Here is a 17135-nt window from a genome sequence, read left to right on the forward strand (position 1 = left end):
CACACACACACGGTGAGCACTCTTACACGCACGTGAGCATGCACGTAGCACACACACATAAAAAATAAATACAGCCATCTTAAAGCCACAAACGGATAATCAAACAATTTATACTGAATATTAGAATTCGGCATTCGCTCTTCTTTACAAATAAATGTGGAGATAATGAAAATAACAGCTCTACCAAAACCCAAGACAAAAATATCACCTTAAAAGGTAGGACATTGGGCTGGGGATTTAGCTCAGTGGTAGAGCGCTTACCTAGGAAGCGCAAGGCCCTGGGTTCGGTCCCCAGCTCCGAAAAAAAGAACCAAAAAAAAAAAAAGGTAGGACATTAAAATAGTTCATTTACAACCAGAACAAAGACAGAGACATTGTTGTCTGTTGTCAGTCAACTCTGATATTATGGTGAGCACAATCAAGACAGAAAGCAATTGCCCAAGTATTAGAAAAAAGAAAATATCAAGCTATCTTCAATTGCTGCTGGTACTATTTTGCATGCAGACAAATGAAGTGATTCTGGCTTAACAATAACACAAGAGGTAAAACAGGAATTTGAATGTATTTCAGGTAAATAGATTGGAAAAATGGGAATTTGAATGTATTTCAGATAAATAGATTGGAAAACATTGTCTACTTTAACAGTAAGTAGAAATAGTAACATGGGAAATAAACCATTAACATAATTTGAGAAGCTATAATCTTCCAGGAAATCCATAAATAAATATCTGTATATAATCCTATGGAAAGACCCAGCCTGGAATAAGCAAATGTAAGGTCTGGAGAAAACAGCCCATAGTGTTTTGAATGAGAATTGTCCCTATAGGCTCAATTATTTGAATGTTTGTGTCCCAGTTAGTTTAACTATTTGGGAAAGATTGGGAGGTGTGGCCGTATTAGAGGAGGTGGGATGGCTTTTGAGGTTTCAGAAAGCTATACCACTCCCAGTTAACTCTCTGTCTCTCTATCTCTGTATCTCTCTCTGTCTCTCTCTATCTCTATCTCTCTCTCCTTCCTCCCTCTGTCTCTGCCTCTCTCTACCTTGTAGTTGTTGTTTTAACATGTAAGTTTTCAGCTACTGTTCTAGTAACATGTGCCTTCTACCATGTTACCCAGCATGATGGCCATGTTATTGGCTCACCCTCTGAAACTGTAAGCAAGTCTCCAATTAAATGATTTGTTTGATTGTTTTATTTTGTTGTGGGTACTTTTGTTGTTATTTGGGTGGTTCCATTTGTTTTGTTTTGTTTTGAGACAGTGTGTGTGTGTGTGTGTGTGTGTGTGTGTGTGTGTGTGTAACCCTGACTGTCCTAGGATTCACTCTTAGACCAGGCCAATCTAGAACTCAGAGATCTACCTGTCTCTGCCTCCCAAGGATGGGGTTAAAGGCATATACCACTGTCTAGAGATTTTTTATTTTTATTTTTTTGCCTCGGTCATGGTAACTTTTCATAGTAATAGAACAGTAATTAAGACGGGGTCTCAAGTGAGTTTTGCCATGTTGGCAGCTGGAAAGCCAAAGGTTCATGAAGGAAGAGAGGACTGGAAAAAAGTGGCAATGAGAAGGAATGAAGACTGGACAATAATGACAAATAAAGTTATGGCACTGAATGTTCTACGTATAAAACTTTTGTAACAAGAATGGGTCTTTGAAATCGGAGATAGAAAGTGTGTTCCAAGAAAAATGGATCAAGAACAGTTCATAGCCAGACACCTTCTTTTAAATAACTCAATATCATCTCTAAGGAAAAGAATTCTGTATACACTGACAAGATAAAATGAAGTCATTTAGAAGTAAAATTTTTAGGCCTCCCCACAGGTTTCTATAGATTTCAAGGGTTGGAGGACTCTAGTTATTCACCCCAGTAAAATGGAAACCCATTCAACATACATTCATTATAATACCCTGATCAAGATCAACTGAGATGTTCTCTCACTGCTCAGTAGATGAAATATAATATACCTAGAAGAATATTAGTCAGCATTAAAAATTAATAGACTATTGCTACCACATCATCTCTCAAAAGTACTTCTGCAAGCCAAAAAGAAAAAAATAATAATACAACTATTTGGTGGTATTTATAAGAATCTTCTGGAAGGGGAAATCCATGGGAACAGATGCTAAATTGTGTTTTGCCTGGAGTTAGTGTCACTGATCCCACAGGGATGTTTGAGTGATATTCTATGTTTTGATTTGGGGAATTTTAATTGACTATTTATCTAGATTTATAGACTACAAATAGTGTTAAGACTCTGTCAGCAATTTGGTTCTTCACTTCTGTGGCAAATATAAGAATTTCAAAATGTACACTTAGAAATGAGAGTAAGAGAAAAATGAATCAAAACACAGAAAGGTCGATGACCAAGAAAAATGTTACCTAGCTGAGTAGAATTTACAAATAGATAACTAGAAACATTCACTGGCGTCTTGAAAACTATGAAGTTGGTAATGAGATTTTGTTTTTAACTTTTCATTGGGTGTTGAGGATGGATAATTTAACAAAGTGATTTCCACAGCCTGAGGTAAAGTGAAATTTCACTTTTATTCCTAAAAGACACAGAAGCCTGGGAATCTCTAGGATTAACAAGCATTTGAAGGCAGTGAAGAGTATAATGAGGACAGAGGTAAACCTAGTGGTAGAATGCTTAGCTGTCATAAGAGACTCTGTGTTCTATCCCTAACACTAAAAGCAAAAAATGTCAGCTAAATAGCAACAAAACACTATCACCACTAGAAACTCACAAAGCAAACACCAAAAGTTAACCAAAACAAGAGACTCCCTAGAAAATATATGAATGTGTAGAGCCTCTGTCTTAGCCACTTCTCTATTGCTGTGAAAAGACACTACAACCAAGGCAACCACAGAAGGAAAGTTTATTTGGGGTTTATAGTTTCAAAAGGATGCCATTGGCATCATGGCTGGGAGCACAGCAGCCTGCAGCAAGCAGGCAGGGATGCTTCTGGAGTAGTAGCCAATGGCTCACATCTTGAAACACAACCATGAGGTACAGAGAGCTGGCAGAAATGGCTCAAGTCTTTTGAAACCTCAAAGGCCAGTGACACGCTTCCTCCAACAACACTTACTAATCCTTCCCAAACAATTCTACCAAGCATTCAAACCTATAAGCCTATGGGGAACATTCTCGTACAAATCACCTTAGACAACTACTATGGTACAAGGTTCATCTTAAAGATACCTCCATTGACATGGCCCCATCTATGAGCTCAAGTCCATTGCCAATGAAGATTCAAAAGTGGTCCATGTGTTACTGCACAAGGTCTCCTTACATCTTTTTTTCCCCCTCTATCATTATGTATATACTCAAATTAACAAGAATCAACCAATTATTTTTATAACCTCTCATCATGCTCTTTAAATTTTTTAGAGAAGAAAGGCTCTTTGTTTAGTATTCTTCTAGAACATCCTCTATATTTATGTAGAGAAAACAAAGTACCTTAATGAATAGCAAATTATGCTTCCCAGAGGCCTCCTCCATTTCTATTACATCCTTTGAGATACTGTTTTAGAAAAAAATTAGGTTTTAGTCACTGAGCTTCCATAAGGTATATTACATTCTGTTCAGAAACTTTTAATCTGATATACAGGCACCTGGGGGAACTTTGTCAACTTGTATTTTATCTCTAAAATAATGCCATATTACTAAGCATTACTCCTCTTCCAAGTTTCTGGGCTCCTTAGTAATCCACAGGTTGTCAACTACAATGTTTGCAAGCAAATGTGATGGATTACAAGAAAATGCAGAATGTCCAGGGGTAGAGATTAAAAATTGTGTACGAACTGAGATACTGTGCATACTGAGATCTGAGGAGTTTTAGATCCCCTGGTGGAGACTGTTCTAAAGGGAGCTGAGAAATAGAGACCATGAAACCCAGGACATCTTACACTTCTGTCAGAAAGTGTGCTGGAGATGTAATGTAGCCTGGATCCACTCTTTCCACCATTACTTGGGACAAATGTAGACATGGAATTTGTCATGGGGAACCTGCATGGAAAGGATTATGATGCCTATAACAAGGGAAGGCCATGAAGGTGCATGCACTAAGCCAAGTACTGCTTGGCCATATATAAGGGACAGAATGACAAGGTTCCTGCCCCTGAAACAGAGCCAGCAAGGCATGGGCCTCTGTGGGGAGCGGGTGTGGCGACAGTCCCAAGATGGCGCCCAGGACTACAGCTAAGTCTCATGACTAGCACCTGACTTCTTTACACACCTGAAACTAGCCACGTCCATTGTGAGAGCTGTGCAGACACACCATGACACAAGATCAGGCCATGTGACATGGACCTATGAACTGAGATTACACAGTCTGGACGGAGGAGGCGGAGTTGAGGGAGGATATAAGGGAGTGTGCTCGGGGGCTGGGGAGAGAGGAAGGGAAGAAAAGAGAGATTGCTGCTTACATACAAAAAGAAAGGTTCCTGAATAAACTGCTTTGAGAAGAACGTCGTGGTGTCGCTCCTTTCTGCGGGACAGAGACAGAAGCGACAAGAGGTGGCCCGTACGAGGACCCTCCTCCTTCATTCAGAACTCATCGAGGTCAGGGTGGCTAGCCGGTAAGTTCCCAGGTAAGTGGGACAAGTCGCAAAGCTCTCGGATTGAGACTATAAGGTTCCCGGTTTTGAGACAAGTTGCAAAGCTCTCGGACTGAGACTATAAGGTTCCCAGTTTTGGGACAAGTCGCACCAAGCACAATGGGGTACTCAACATCAGCTCAGACAGTTCGCCAAGCCCTCAAGGATTTGTTAAAAGCAAAAGGGATTGGGCTAAAGAAAGAAATAGTAGAGAATTTTTTAAAAACAGTGGACCAGGTTGCTCCATGGTTTCTGGTGACAGGACATCTTACAATGCCCAGTTGGAAGAAATTAGGGAAAGATTTGAGGTTTGCCAAGGAACAAGGGGTTTTACCAAAAAGAGTGCTGCCAGTGTGGAAATTAGTAAAAAATTACATAGGGGATGAAGAAAGGTGTGGCGCGGAGCTCCAAAAGGGAAATGAGGCACTGAATCAGGTTAGGGAGAAACGTTCTCAAAAATTAGAGACCGAAGGAAATTTTAGCGAGGGGGAAATGTCGGAAGACGATCTAGAAAACATCGCCGACAGCTTAGAGAAAGTGAAACTAAAGGTAGAACCATCAGCTCCGGGGCCACCTCATCTGCCTCCGTATGCTCGGGGCAGGGCAGAGGGACATAGCTTACACCCGGAAATCTGGAGAGTTTTTTATGTTACTACAGCCATTGTTACTGCTATAGCAGTTTCTGCCGCTGCAGCCATTGCTGCGGCCATAACCCTTACCTCCGTAGTACAGACTGTGACAGCTATAAGTAATTTATCCACAGCTGTAAGTAATTTATCCACAGGTGTTGCAGAAGCTTTAGATGTTCAGGGTAATATTGATAGTCAGTTGAAAGCGGGAATTTTGCTGCTGTATCAAAGGGTCGATTTGCTCCAAGAACAAGCAGATATTATGATGGAGTTAATACAATTGGGTTGTGAGTGGAAATATTCAGGACTGTGTGTCACCTCCATACCATTTGTGAATGTCAGTTGTGCTGCTCAGTTATCCTGTAATATATCTCAGTATCTTACAGGAAATTGGTCTCAACATTTTGATAGACTAGTTCGAGAATTGAGACAATCCATCGTCCATATCAACTCCACCTGAGTGGACATGTCCTTAGCTGGAGGACTAGCTGATTGGATTGCCACTGCTGCCTCGCGGCTAAAAGAATGGGCTAGACTTGCTGGACTTGCCCTATGCCTGATTCTTATTAGCATCCTGGCCTTTTGGTGCATGTGCTGTATACAGTTTCATCAGCACAGAACTCAAGCCTTAATGATACAGGCTTTTACAGCGGTGGAGACCGGACAGTCTCCTCAAGTGTGGCTTGACATGCTAAAAAAGTAGTCAAAGACTCCCTGGGCATGTCACCAACCTAAGACAGGGATCAAACCTAAGCTGTTTGTCTCTCGATGACGGTAAGGGACATTGCTACAGGGGACAACCTAAGACAGACATTCTCTCTGCCAAAAACATAAAGAAGGGGGAGATGTGGGAATCGGGTATGGCGACAGTCCCAAGATGGTGCCCAGGACTACAGCTAAGTCTTATGACTAGCACCTGACTTCTTTACACACCTGAAACTAGCCACGTCCATTGCAGACACACCATGACACAAGATCAGGCCATGTGACATGGACCTATGAACTGAGATTACACAGTCTGGACTGAGGAGGCGGAGTTGAGGGAGGATATAAGGGAGTGTGCTCGGTGGCTGGGGAGAGAGGAAGGGAAGAAAAGAGAGATTGCTGCTTACATACAAAAAGAAAGGTTCCTGAATAAACTGCTTTGAGAAGAACGTCGTGGTGTCGCTCCTTTCTGCGGGACAGAGATGGAGACGACAGGCCTCCATGAGTGACCATGGTTGCTGTGGGTGAAAAGTTTGTTTGTATAATGTGTATGTTTTCAGTTCCTTCTTTGAGGAATGTCCTCTCTGCCAAGGTTAATGATTCCATGATAATCAGAGACAGCACCAGTCTGAGAGGCAAGGGCATGTTTATGTTCCAGCAAAATGGTAGAATGGTGTGACCTTCAGGACAACCCTTAAAGCTGTGGGAAAGAACACTGAAAATATGTAATTTTCAACTATGCAAAATATAAGAACGTAATATGCATTGTATAAGGAGCTTCACAGACTTAAAGGAACAGAGGCAGCTTGTCAGAAAGATATTAAGGGATTTAGGGAGTGGTGGTCACAAGGCAAGATCCCACCCAGCTAAGCCTTTTGTTTATGCTAACAACGGCAGGTGGATTCCTGGCCAGCCTGGAACAGAGCTACTTTAGGTCCAGGCCTGGTCAGAATAGTAATTTCATGGTGGGCCCCATCCAGCTATCTTATTGTCTGTGCTTATACTTACTGTCTCTTTCTAAGAATCAAGGGCCTAGGATGATGGGATGTTGATTCGTGGGATAATCAAAAGGGAACCTAGGGTAATGACTGAATTGATATGTAAATAAAAACTGGGCTTTTGATCTGCAAGCAATGGTGATTGGACTTTGAGTCATTTGTTTGTTTCACCACTTCCAGATACTCCTTCTCCAAGCCAAGGCCATACTAGATGAAAGAAGAGGTCTATATAAAACATGGTGACAGGACGGGTATTTCTCCCTTCAGAGACTTAATGCTATGCATATGGAGAGTTGGATATAGTGGTTCTCCCCAAATGGAATAAGTTAGGCTAGAAGCTAAGGGAGAAATGAATTCTGTGTAACAGGGAGACCCTTCTAGGCAGCCAAAGACAGAACAAGGCTCTCTTGAGAGGTTGTGTGTTGGGTGTGCCAGGAACAAAACCTGGACAATCACAGTGAAAAGCAGGAGAGGCACTTGCAGGTCAAGGGGACACTAGTCAAAAGAAGGCTAACAGCCCATGGAACAAAGCCCAGTTGTCGAGAACATTCATAAACCCACCTTCACAGATGCTTACAGTTCAAGGGAAGAAGGGTAATCACTAGCTTTCTTTCCTCTAGTGGATTGCAGGGAAGAGAGCATCCTGTATGTCAAGGAGGTTTTGAGTAAGCAAAACAACAGTGTTTGAAGAAATAGAATTCCCTCTTTTATACACTTCTGAATCTCAGACAAGTTTGGTTTGTTTGCTGTGTTGAAAACTCACTGCTTGACCATGAACCATGGGGTAGCTCAGGATGGAGAAATCTCAACTTCCTGGCTATTTGAAAGGATGGCCTTGACTACTGAAGAGTTTGACACTATGAATGCATACCATGGAGCGCTGATTTATAAACCAAATATTTTGTGGGGCATGAAAAATATTTTCACAGGTGATTTGAAATACACTATTTTAAACATTTCAGCCAAAGGAGCTACTGTAACCCAGTAAAACAGGGTGCTCACTGTACTGACAAACCACAGCTTCATGAAATTTCTGCAAAACCTGAGGTGAGGGGGAATCTCATACTTTAGCAAACTCTTTTTTGCAGTTTTTTGCAGTTATTGCAAGGAGGATAATTTTCTGGGAGATTACTGAGGCATGGCTGTTGACCTCCTCGATAAAAAATTACACAGTTATGGGCCTGTTTTTCTTCTTCAAAGATTGCATCTTGAGTTGTTAAATACAACCAGTTGCTTTTTTGCTTGGCTTTTTACTAAATTACTACAGGTTAGTCACTCTGCATGTGTCCGTTAAATGCTCTACATTTCCGCCATAAAAATGAACTGTGTAGAAGCTGACAGCTTAGATTTTATTCTTTTCTTCTGGGATCTGATATAATGATTCTCTCATGTGTTGGTCTTGACTCCCAAAGATAAGATCAGTTATCTTTGACCCTGTGAATGCTACCTTAGCTAGAAGAAAGGTCTAGATGATTTGCATGGGCCCTCCATGAAACCATGTAGATCTTCATAGGGAGGCCAAGGGAGTTTTGATTAACATGTAGAGAAGAAGGGAAGAAAAGTAAGGAGGGAAGCAGAAAGTAGAAATGATACAGGCACAAGGCAAGGAACAACGCCACAAAGGCCAGAAGAAGCAAGGTGCTGACTCTTCTATAGAGACTCCAGGCATGTGGTTCTGCTGACTCTTTGATTCCAGACTTAAGAGTTTTGAAATTTGTGCACTTTAAGACCCTAGATTTGTATAGAATCCATAGGGAACTCACACAGTGTTTTCACTTTTGGTTAGAGCCTTCTTCAGAATCCTAAAAGCTCTTCTTGTGATGTTCTGGGATTCATTCTCTCTCTCTCTCTCTCTCTCTCTCTCTCTCTCTCTCTCTCTCTCTCTCTCTCTCTCTCTCTCTCTCTCTCCGATACTTCTTTAAGGCTAAGCTTCCCATACTTTGGTCTGAGCAGTCACTGTCACCACACTAAATAGCACAACGAGGGAATTGCCTAGCTCCATTATAAGACATAACACAGAGAACACTCATAGAATGTTACATCTGAAAACTGTCTCTTGATAGGTGATTTCATGGGATAAATTAAAGCTAGTTTTAAGTGGCAGCAGGAGCAGAGTAGGGCTAACTGACCTACTCCCCTCTGCCTTGCCATACATGGCTTGAATTTTGTGTCAAGCATGTAGTCCCATTTCCTGATTGACCTTTAACTGTCAACTTGACACAGCCTAGAGTCATCTGAGAGAGGAACTGATGATATCAAATTAGCCCGAGAGCATCTGTGGGAGATTATTTTGATTGTTAATTAGTATAGGAGGACCCAGGCCACTGTGATCAGCATATCCCTTAGACCAGCCAGAATTTCCCAACCTGGAGATCAAACAACCTTTTCACAGAAGCTACCTAAGACCATAGGAAAACAAAGAAATTAGCATTATGATTCATAAGTTATAAAGTAGCAATGAAAATAATTTTATGCTTCAGGGTCAGCACAATATGAGGGATGGTGTTAAAGGACTGCATTGTTAGGAAGGTTGAGAACTGCTGCTTTGGATCCTGAGGTGTATAAGAAAGTTAGTGAGTGATCCCATTAGCAAGCAGTACCCTCTACGGTTTCTGCTGTACCAAATTGGCTGAGTGAGTTCCAAGGTTGGAGGAAATGTTGTATAGATTAGCAAGCAGTCCTGCCTTAAGTTCATGCTTTGACTTCTATCAAAGATGGATTGTAAGCTGTAAGCTGTAATAAACCCTTCCGTCGTCTAAGCTGTTTGTGGTCATGATGTTTGTCAAAGCTTTGTAATGAATCTAGGACGCCTACCACTTGTTCTGAAGCCTCAGAGGGAGACTGAGGTTAAACTGGAATCTCTGCCTTCTTCCTTTAGAACCTGTGTCTTTACAGCATCTGGGCTATTTCCCTGCAATCACAGAGGTGAAGCATATGACCCTTCCTTCCAAGGTGAGGTTTCCGGACTTAGCTCTTAACTCTGATCTCCTCTCAGTACCGTGCTCTAGCTAACTTCTCACAGCAAGTATCTGTAACTGATTGGTCGTCACCTTCCTCTGTACTAAAAAACATAATGAGGGCCAGTTAAGAGAAAAGAATACTGCGCAGGGAACCCACTTTCATTCTATGAGTCCTTCTCCCCACTCATGACTGACTCCAGGGCCAGTAAAGCATTTCTACTGTGGTGTCTGCTGGTACCATCTACTCATCCAAATTCGCCATCGGAAAGTACAAGGTTCTAGGTGTTTACCTTTTTTTTTTTCATCCTCCTCCCACTGTAGTCTCTCCCATCCCCCATTTCATCAGATTTTAAAAGGCTTTCTTGATTCATATGTCACCTGTCCAGATGTCAGTTATCTCCTACGACTATGTTCCTCTCAAATTCATGTCTTGATTAATTGTTTCTTCAGCTGGAAATTCTGGAAGCTTCAGGACGTGGAAACGAACTGGAGGAAGTAGGTCCCTGGTGGTGTGCTTTGACGGTTATCCCAGTTCTCTGCTTCCTGTCCATCATGAGGTCAAGCTCCTCCTCCTCCAGCTCTTCACTGCCATGATGATGGGTCTGGGCGCAGGCACGGAACTGATGGGGCTGAGGACAATTGACTGAACCCACGAAAGCCATGGGTCAAAAGCAGAATTCCATTAGGTGGTTCTCTCCGGTGTTTGAGTCATAGCCATGCAACAGTAATAAGCACACCCCCTAAATGTACTCAGTTTCCTGACTTCTGCCATTCCAATCAAGACACGATTTTTCTGGGCTGGGTTTTTAAATGTATGTGTATTCTCTTTATGCATTCTCCTAATGCTATGCACTTTCTACAGAAGTAAGTCTTTTCAGTTTACCTCAGCCTGCATGGAAAACTTTGCAATACAAAGGTTGCTAATATTATTATTATTGCTTATGGAATTCACCGTGGTCCAGTGACTGGGAACTTCACATCTACAGATTGTTTCCTTGCCTCCTCAGCATAACTGAGCATGGCACGATATGTTATGGTTCAGGTGCTGTAGCCAAGGATCCTATGGTATAACCAAGAGTGACTCCGTGGCTTCATGGAGCCCTTTAAGCCTTCCTCCACATATGTGGTTGTCACTCCCGAGAACATGCTCCCTCCCATGCCTACCCCCAATTTTCTCATTTCTGCCCTGGAGGACATGCACTTCCTTGGAAGTTTGCCACAAGAAACACTCTGGCAGGAAATCTTTCATTTCGCCCTGATAGATGTAACCCGGAGCTCCCTCCGCTCCCACTGACCCTCAGAACCTCACAGAAGTGCTCATCACCACATCGTGCACACAAGTGCCCCTAAATATGATTTATAGCTCTTTCAGTATTTCTCTCACTGGCCTGTTGCATTTCAATGCCTTTGCTGCCTTTGTTTTTTCTTTGCTGAAAGGGGATGGGCAAAGCAGTGTGAGGCCAGGGACAAAAGCAGCTTCTGAGACACAGTGTGGTACAGGTGGTTGAATAGATGAACAGAATAAAAACAAATCTTGATAACTGCCCAGACTTGCTTGTTACAAACTAAGGCATTAAGACAAGCTGTTACCAAGAGTACTTCCAGGTCTAAAACCCCACGAGTCTACAGTTCATACCTGCTAGTGTGACTGGACCAATAAGCAAAAAATGAGTTTCCAAAAAAAAATCTATGAGGAACCACTTTTATGTTATATTTTTATGTAATTTTAGATGGCATTTCTTTCTTCCCTTCTTTCTTTCCTTTTTTTGCTTTGACCTACTTCATACTTTACATGTTTTACTACATGGGTTCCACTACTTTTCCTTTAAGTTCTGGTCCACAATATATTTTGTTCATATTTCTCTTCCCCCAACTCCTTGCAGATTGTCCCCACCTCCCTACCCAGTCAACATTATCTATCTATCTATCTATCTATCTATCTATCTATCTATCTATCTATCTATCATCTATTTCACCCTACTTTGTTATCTCTGTCTTGCAAAAAATACACAAAACATTTTATTCTTATTTTTGATCAGCCACCCTAATGAAGCAGTATAAACTAAAACATTCATTTGCTAAAAAATTAATTGTGTATACAGAAGAATAAGGACTGAAAGGAAATTGACAGCCACAGCAAACCTTGACTTTATCTGTCATGTAGGACTGGGCCATCCATCCTTAATAGGCAAAGATGAGACACGAGCAGAAATGTCTATTCAAACAGCTCTATAGCATTTCCTCTTAAGTAAAGCTTTCCTGTAATTAGGAAGATTTCGGCGGTATGCTGATGCTCATAGCAATGCCATTTATAATAGATGACAAATGGAAGCAACCCTGTGTCCGCTGAGAGATGAGTCAGCTATTAGGATGACATATACATATGCATAAGTATGTAAATACACGGATACTATAAATATTCATAAGTGTGTTTATTCATGGGTGAATATTCAGCCTTCCAAAGGGGAATCAGTCGTGACACGTGCTACAAACATGGTTGAATCTTGAGGAACTCAAGTCAGTCACACAAGAACAAATATTGTATCACTCTGGTTATACCAGGAACTCAAAGGAGTCAAATGCTAGAGGCAGAGGCATTGGGGAGGTGGGAGTAAAGAAACGCAACACTCAGTGGAACTAGGGTGTGAGTTTGGGAACATAAAGGGCACTGGAGACAGACGGTGCTGAGTCACTGGTGTGAATGTTTCATTCCAGTGAAAGTATGGTTACCATGGTTAATTTTTATATAGTTTATAGTTTGCCGCAATCCAAAAAGAGAAAGAGAGAGAATGTAAAAGGATAACTACAGTATCTAAAAGCAAGAATGAGAGAAATTCCTAACACATTCTTCTCTGGCTCAGATAGGTTGACAAGTTGATATTTGGAGCTATTAACACATATTGGTTCCTGGCCTTGTGACCAATATTAAATATGGAGCTGCCACAAAGGGCGGAGCTAACGACACGACTGACTGTCTTGGGTTTTCGAAGGATGATGGATGTAGAGGGACAGGAACAAAAGGGTCAGGATCAGGATCCACAGATTAGAAGAAACCGTGACTTCTGTGTACCATGAGGGAGGGGAATGCAGAGAGAAGCTGCTGTCCTTAGGATGTGGCTCTCTGGTGCTGCCCTGCCCTCAGATGATGGGACTGATGCCAAATAGAGCTTGCTCGAATCTGGATGGGCAGCTTGCAATTCACCAGAGGCAGCAGCCTCTACCAAATGAAGGATGAAGCACCAGAGGCCAAGTTTGATGGTGGCACACATGCACCAACAGGGCTGATGTTCAGAAGTCTTCCATGTTTTCACTGATACTGAGAGACTGGATTCACTTGGTACCATATTCATGGATGACAAGTCAGGGCTTGGCTGAATTATGGAAATATACATATTTTTAAATGGCTAAAAAAGGATGTGGACATATAAAGTAGAAAATACAAGAAAGAAAGAGCAAAAGGACCAATGCAGAAAAAAAATGTTGGCACGAGGTATTGGAGAAAGTGGGAGTAACCTAGCCAACTGCTTCAGGCTGCTCGTGTATTTGCATAACATTTAAATTAAAGCCTGACTAATTTTCCAACAAAGCACTTGGCTCCAAATATAAAATGTATAAGGAATTAGTCTTTTAAAAATTAAAATGTTTTTCTTGTCTGTGTATAATCTGCATGTCTTTTCTTTTCTTTTTTCTTTCATCCTTTTTTTTTAAATTTCATGAATGGCTTTAACCTAGGGCATTTCTGTCCTTACTCGTTAAAGCACATGTTATCCTGGAGACTTGACCAGGAGCATCACAAGTGTGCAGATGTCTTACCATGCAAGGCACCAATTTCCCCCGTTAATTATTTCCCTGTCAGAATCAATCTCTCTCTAGGGTCTGCTTTTGAGGCTCAGCCAATCAGCTTCATTGTGCTGACACAGCCCAGCTGATGCCAAACAGGACTGCTGCTGAGGTCCCTATTAAGGGAACAAAACACACAGTCATCCCAGAAATGGCACCCCACTGCTACAGCATGCATCACCATGACTTGAAAATCACCAACTGCCAGGGAATGAAGGGGGCCTGGAGACTACCTCCTGCCAGTCTAGCATCTGCCTGAAGAAGGCAGTAATCACTTGGTGAGCTAGGAACAGGCCGAGATCTATATATGCCTCCTAATTCCCATAACTCCCTTCAGCTCCCTCCATATCCCCTCAATATACCCCCTTCCAACTACATTTTCTTTTAATAACTCACTCTGTCCAATTAGTGCTGTCCATTCTTGCATGGTTGTGAGACTAACCACTGGACCATGGGACACCTGCTAATGATCACACCCTCAAAGAAGAATGGTTCTCCCTTCCCCATTAGCCATAAACTGCTAATAGCTCCTTAGTAAGTGGTAGGATCTAGAGAACACCTCCTACTTACAGCGTCTGCTTTCCTTTCTGTACAGTGATCTCTTCACTGTAGACTTGATAGAATGTGACTTAGTTGTGGGCTTTCAAAAATCCAAGATCCAGAAGAAGAGTGAATGTGGACCATAGGCTATCTATAGATCAAATTCTTCTGTCTTAAAACTAGCTCTTGTGAATGCCAGGGCAAATCATGATGTCAATGAGGCAAAGCCACCTAACCAAGGTCAAAGTTCTTAAGTTCTCTTGGATGTACAGCCTTTTCTGAATTCATTGCTTGTGTCTGAGCAATTCCCTTCCACATGACCCCAAGGTACACATAGTCTCCTGCTGCCTATGGATAAAGATGTAGAATTCTAAGCTTCTTTTCCATCACCATGTCTGCCTGTACTCTGTCATACTTCTCACCATAATGGTAATAGACTAAACCTCTGAAACTGTAAGCCAGTTCCAATTAAATGTCTTCTTTTTTAAGACTTGTTTTGGTCATGGTGTCTCTTCACAACAATAAAACCGTAACTAAGATAGCAGTTTCACACACATCTTTTTGGAGAAGTAAGATGTAGGCAAATTATAAGGTTTTGTTTGATTTTAGCAAAAATATAGTTAGCTTTCAAATGTGTATCTTCCCAGCCAAAGTCATTATGTTCTATTAAAAATAATATTATTGGAAACATTTGGTCACAAACTCATATCATAAAACTACATTTGGATTAAAATTAAGAAAGAAGACTCATAAGGAAGGCTCAGTTAGAGGGACTCTAATATATTATTATGCATTACTAATATGTAACTATTCCTTTATAAAAATGGAGCATTGGCTGAGAGAGAGAGAGAGAGAGGGAGAGAGAGTGCTCATTTAAAATCTTTGTGCTAGGCACAATGATATCATGTACTACAAATGGGTAAGTGATAGGAGCCCATGGTGATTTTTTAATGGAATATGTTAGGAGGAGAAAGCAGATTCCAATTTATTCATACAAAAGGAAAGGCCTTAAAATAGGGGGATATTTTATGCATTGATGGATCTTCATTAGATACTGACTCCCGGATTTAGACAAATTGGTGGCCGTGAGCATATTCAGCAGATTCAAGAATTAATAGGCTCATTACAGGTGTGAGCAGTGTAAAATGTAGCTGTAATCCAGGCAATGTTGTTGATGGTTGTACTAAAGCCCTCACACAGAACATGGATTGTGTCTTGAAGTGGCATTCAAAGCTGGAACGTGCGGTCGTGTGCACTGACCTCTGTGGGCTGGAAATACAGATCAGAGGCAAGGAAAGGAAATGCCAGCAAGGTTGTTTTCCTTTCATCAAGGACATCAACATCAAAAGCTAACTTTGAGTGCCAAGGGCAAGTTCTGGCAGTAATGAAAGGGTAGGCCTTGACACCCCAAATAATTACAAGAAACTGCAAGATGAAAACTCAGAAAAAGGAAAGATGCCAGAAAAGGTTGCCCGAGAGATCATATGGAGTTCAACTAGAACCCCCATAAGCTGATAAGATGAAACTTTAAAGAATGGAAATTACCCAAGTTACTTCAAGTTCTGAAACACAGGTACAGTTCCACTCACAGAACAACATCATATGTGAGATGTGTCATGGCTACAAAGTCATGTAGTTTTATCTGAATAGATAGAAACTGGGTTTTAAGATATAAAATTCCCTTTCCTTCCATTTCAATTTGTCATTCTTTTGCTTACGACTCTGTGGTGCTCTGTGACTGTGGAGTCGTCATTACCCTCTCTTCAGCACACACCTGTAGTACCTGCCTAGCAACTAAGGTCAAAATCTGTAGAAGATGCTTCAGAGACCCAGTCCTTCTTTGAAAGGCGATGGCATGCGTCACTGGGGAGTAGTTGCATAGCGTTGATTCACTGCTCTCAGCTGTCCCCAGCATGCCACGATGCCCTTCTCTACAAACACTGAATATGTAGCAAGGGAAATTTTACCACATGGCAATAGTTCAGTAATTCAAGGAGCCCTCTCTTAATGTCCAAGCTATTGTGTGTTATTGAACATTGGGAAGGCCTTTCTTAATCTTCTGTAGGAAATGGAAGTGTGGAAGGCTAAGGGAGACATAGCCTGAATCATTTTCCATGTAGCCATGAGTAAAATAAAGTCAGAGAGCACAAATGTCCCTGTGTTAAAGCCAATACACTAGAATTTAAAAAGATAACAATGTAATGATTTAAGGACAGGGCCAATAGTCTATCTAAATAAGTTGATGACAATATCATGACTCTTGGGCAAATACCTCATCTTGCAATTTGGATGCATATTCTTTTACTAACCTGTTATTTATGCTTGAAAATAGGACAAAGTAGCCAAGGTTCTGTTAATCTGTCTACTTGCATCACATCCAACAAAAATCCCCATGTATGTTAAGGCACTGATGTGTTAAGATTTATGCTCAAAGTAGAGTGATCCATCTAATTGAATGCATGGGGAATTTAAGACAACCATGTCTGGTCAGTTGGTAAAAAACTGGGTGGGGAAGGAATCATTTCTTGGTGTTTCAAAGACAGTATTGCTCAAATGAATAAATGGCAAAATAAACATAAAAAGGCTAAAAGAGCCAAAAGTATACACTTCTGGCAGCAAATCCCATGTTAGCTTTATGATGTCATCTGTACCCATGAGAAAAGAACAAAGATGTAGAGGAAGTAAAATGGAGATTTGTGTGAGACGTGTCAGGTCAGCATGGGGCTCACCAGAATCCATGTCTTCAGGTCAGGGGAGGAGAATGTTGCCTGGATGCTGCGAGCTTCACTGTAGAGCAAAGTATTGTGAAATTTAGTAAAACCGCATGGAACATAAATCTAAACGTTACTATGTCTATACAGCCATACA

General features: G+C 41.3%; 1 protein-coding gene and 1 long non-coding RNA gene across 1 annotated transcript; both read left to right on the plus strand.

Moving 5' to 3' along the window:
- Positions 1-17135, plus strand: part of Erich1 (glutamate-rich 1) — a gene marked incomplete at its 5' end in the record, with an annotated part of 52793804 nt that overhangs the window by 23914036 nt on the left and 28862633 nt on the right.
- Positions 4388-11431, plus strand: LOC148000567 (uncharacterized). The gene is made up of 3 exons (XR_015640376.1): positions 4388-4589; positions 9806-9879; positions 10338-11431. It is a non-coding gene; the product is annotated as an uncharacterized LOC148000567 (long non-coding RNA).

Source organism: Rattus norvegicus, chromosome 16 (assembly GCF_021556685.1).
Source record: "Rattus norvegicus strain SHRSP/BbbUtx chromosome 16, alternate assembly SHRSP_T2T, whole genome shotgun sequence".
Classification (NCBI taxonomy): Eukaryota; Metazoa; Chordata; class Mammalia; order Rodentia; family Muridae; genus Rattus; species Rattus norvegicus.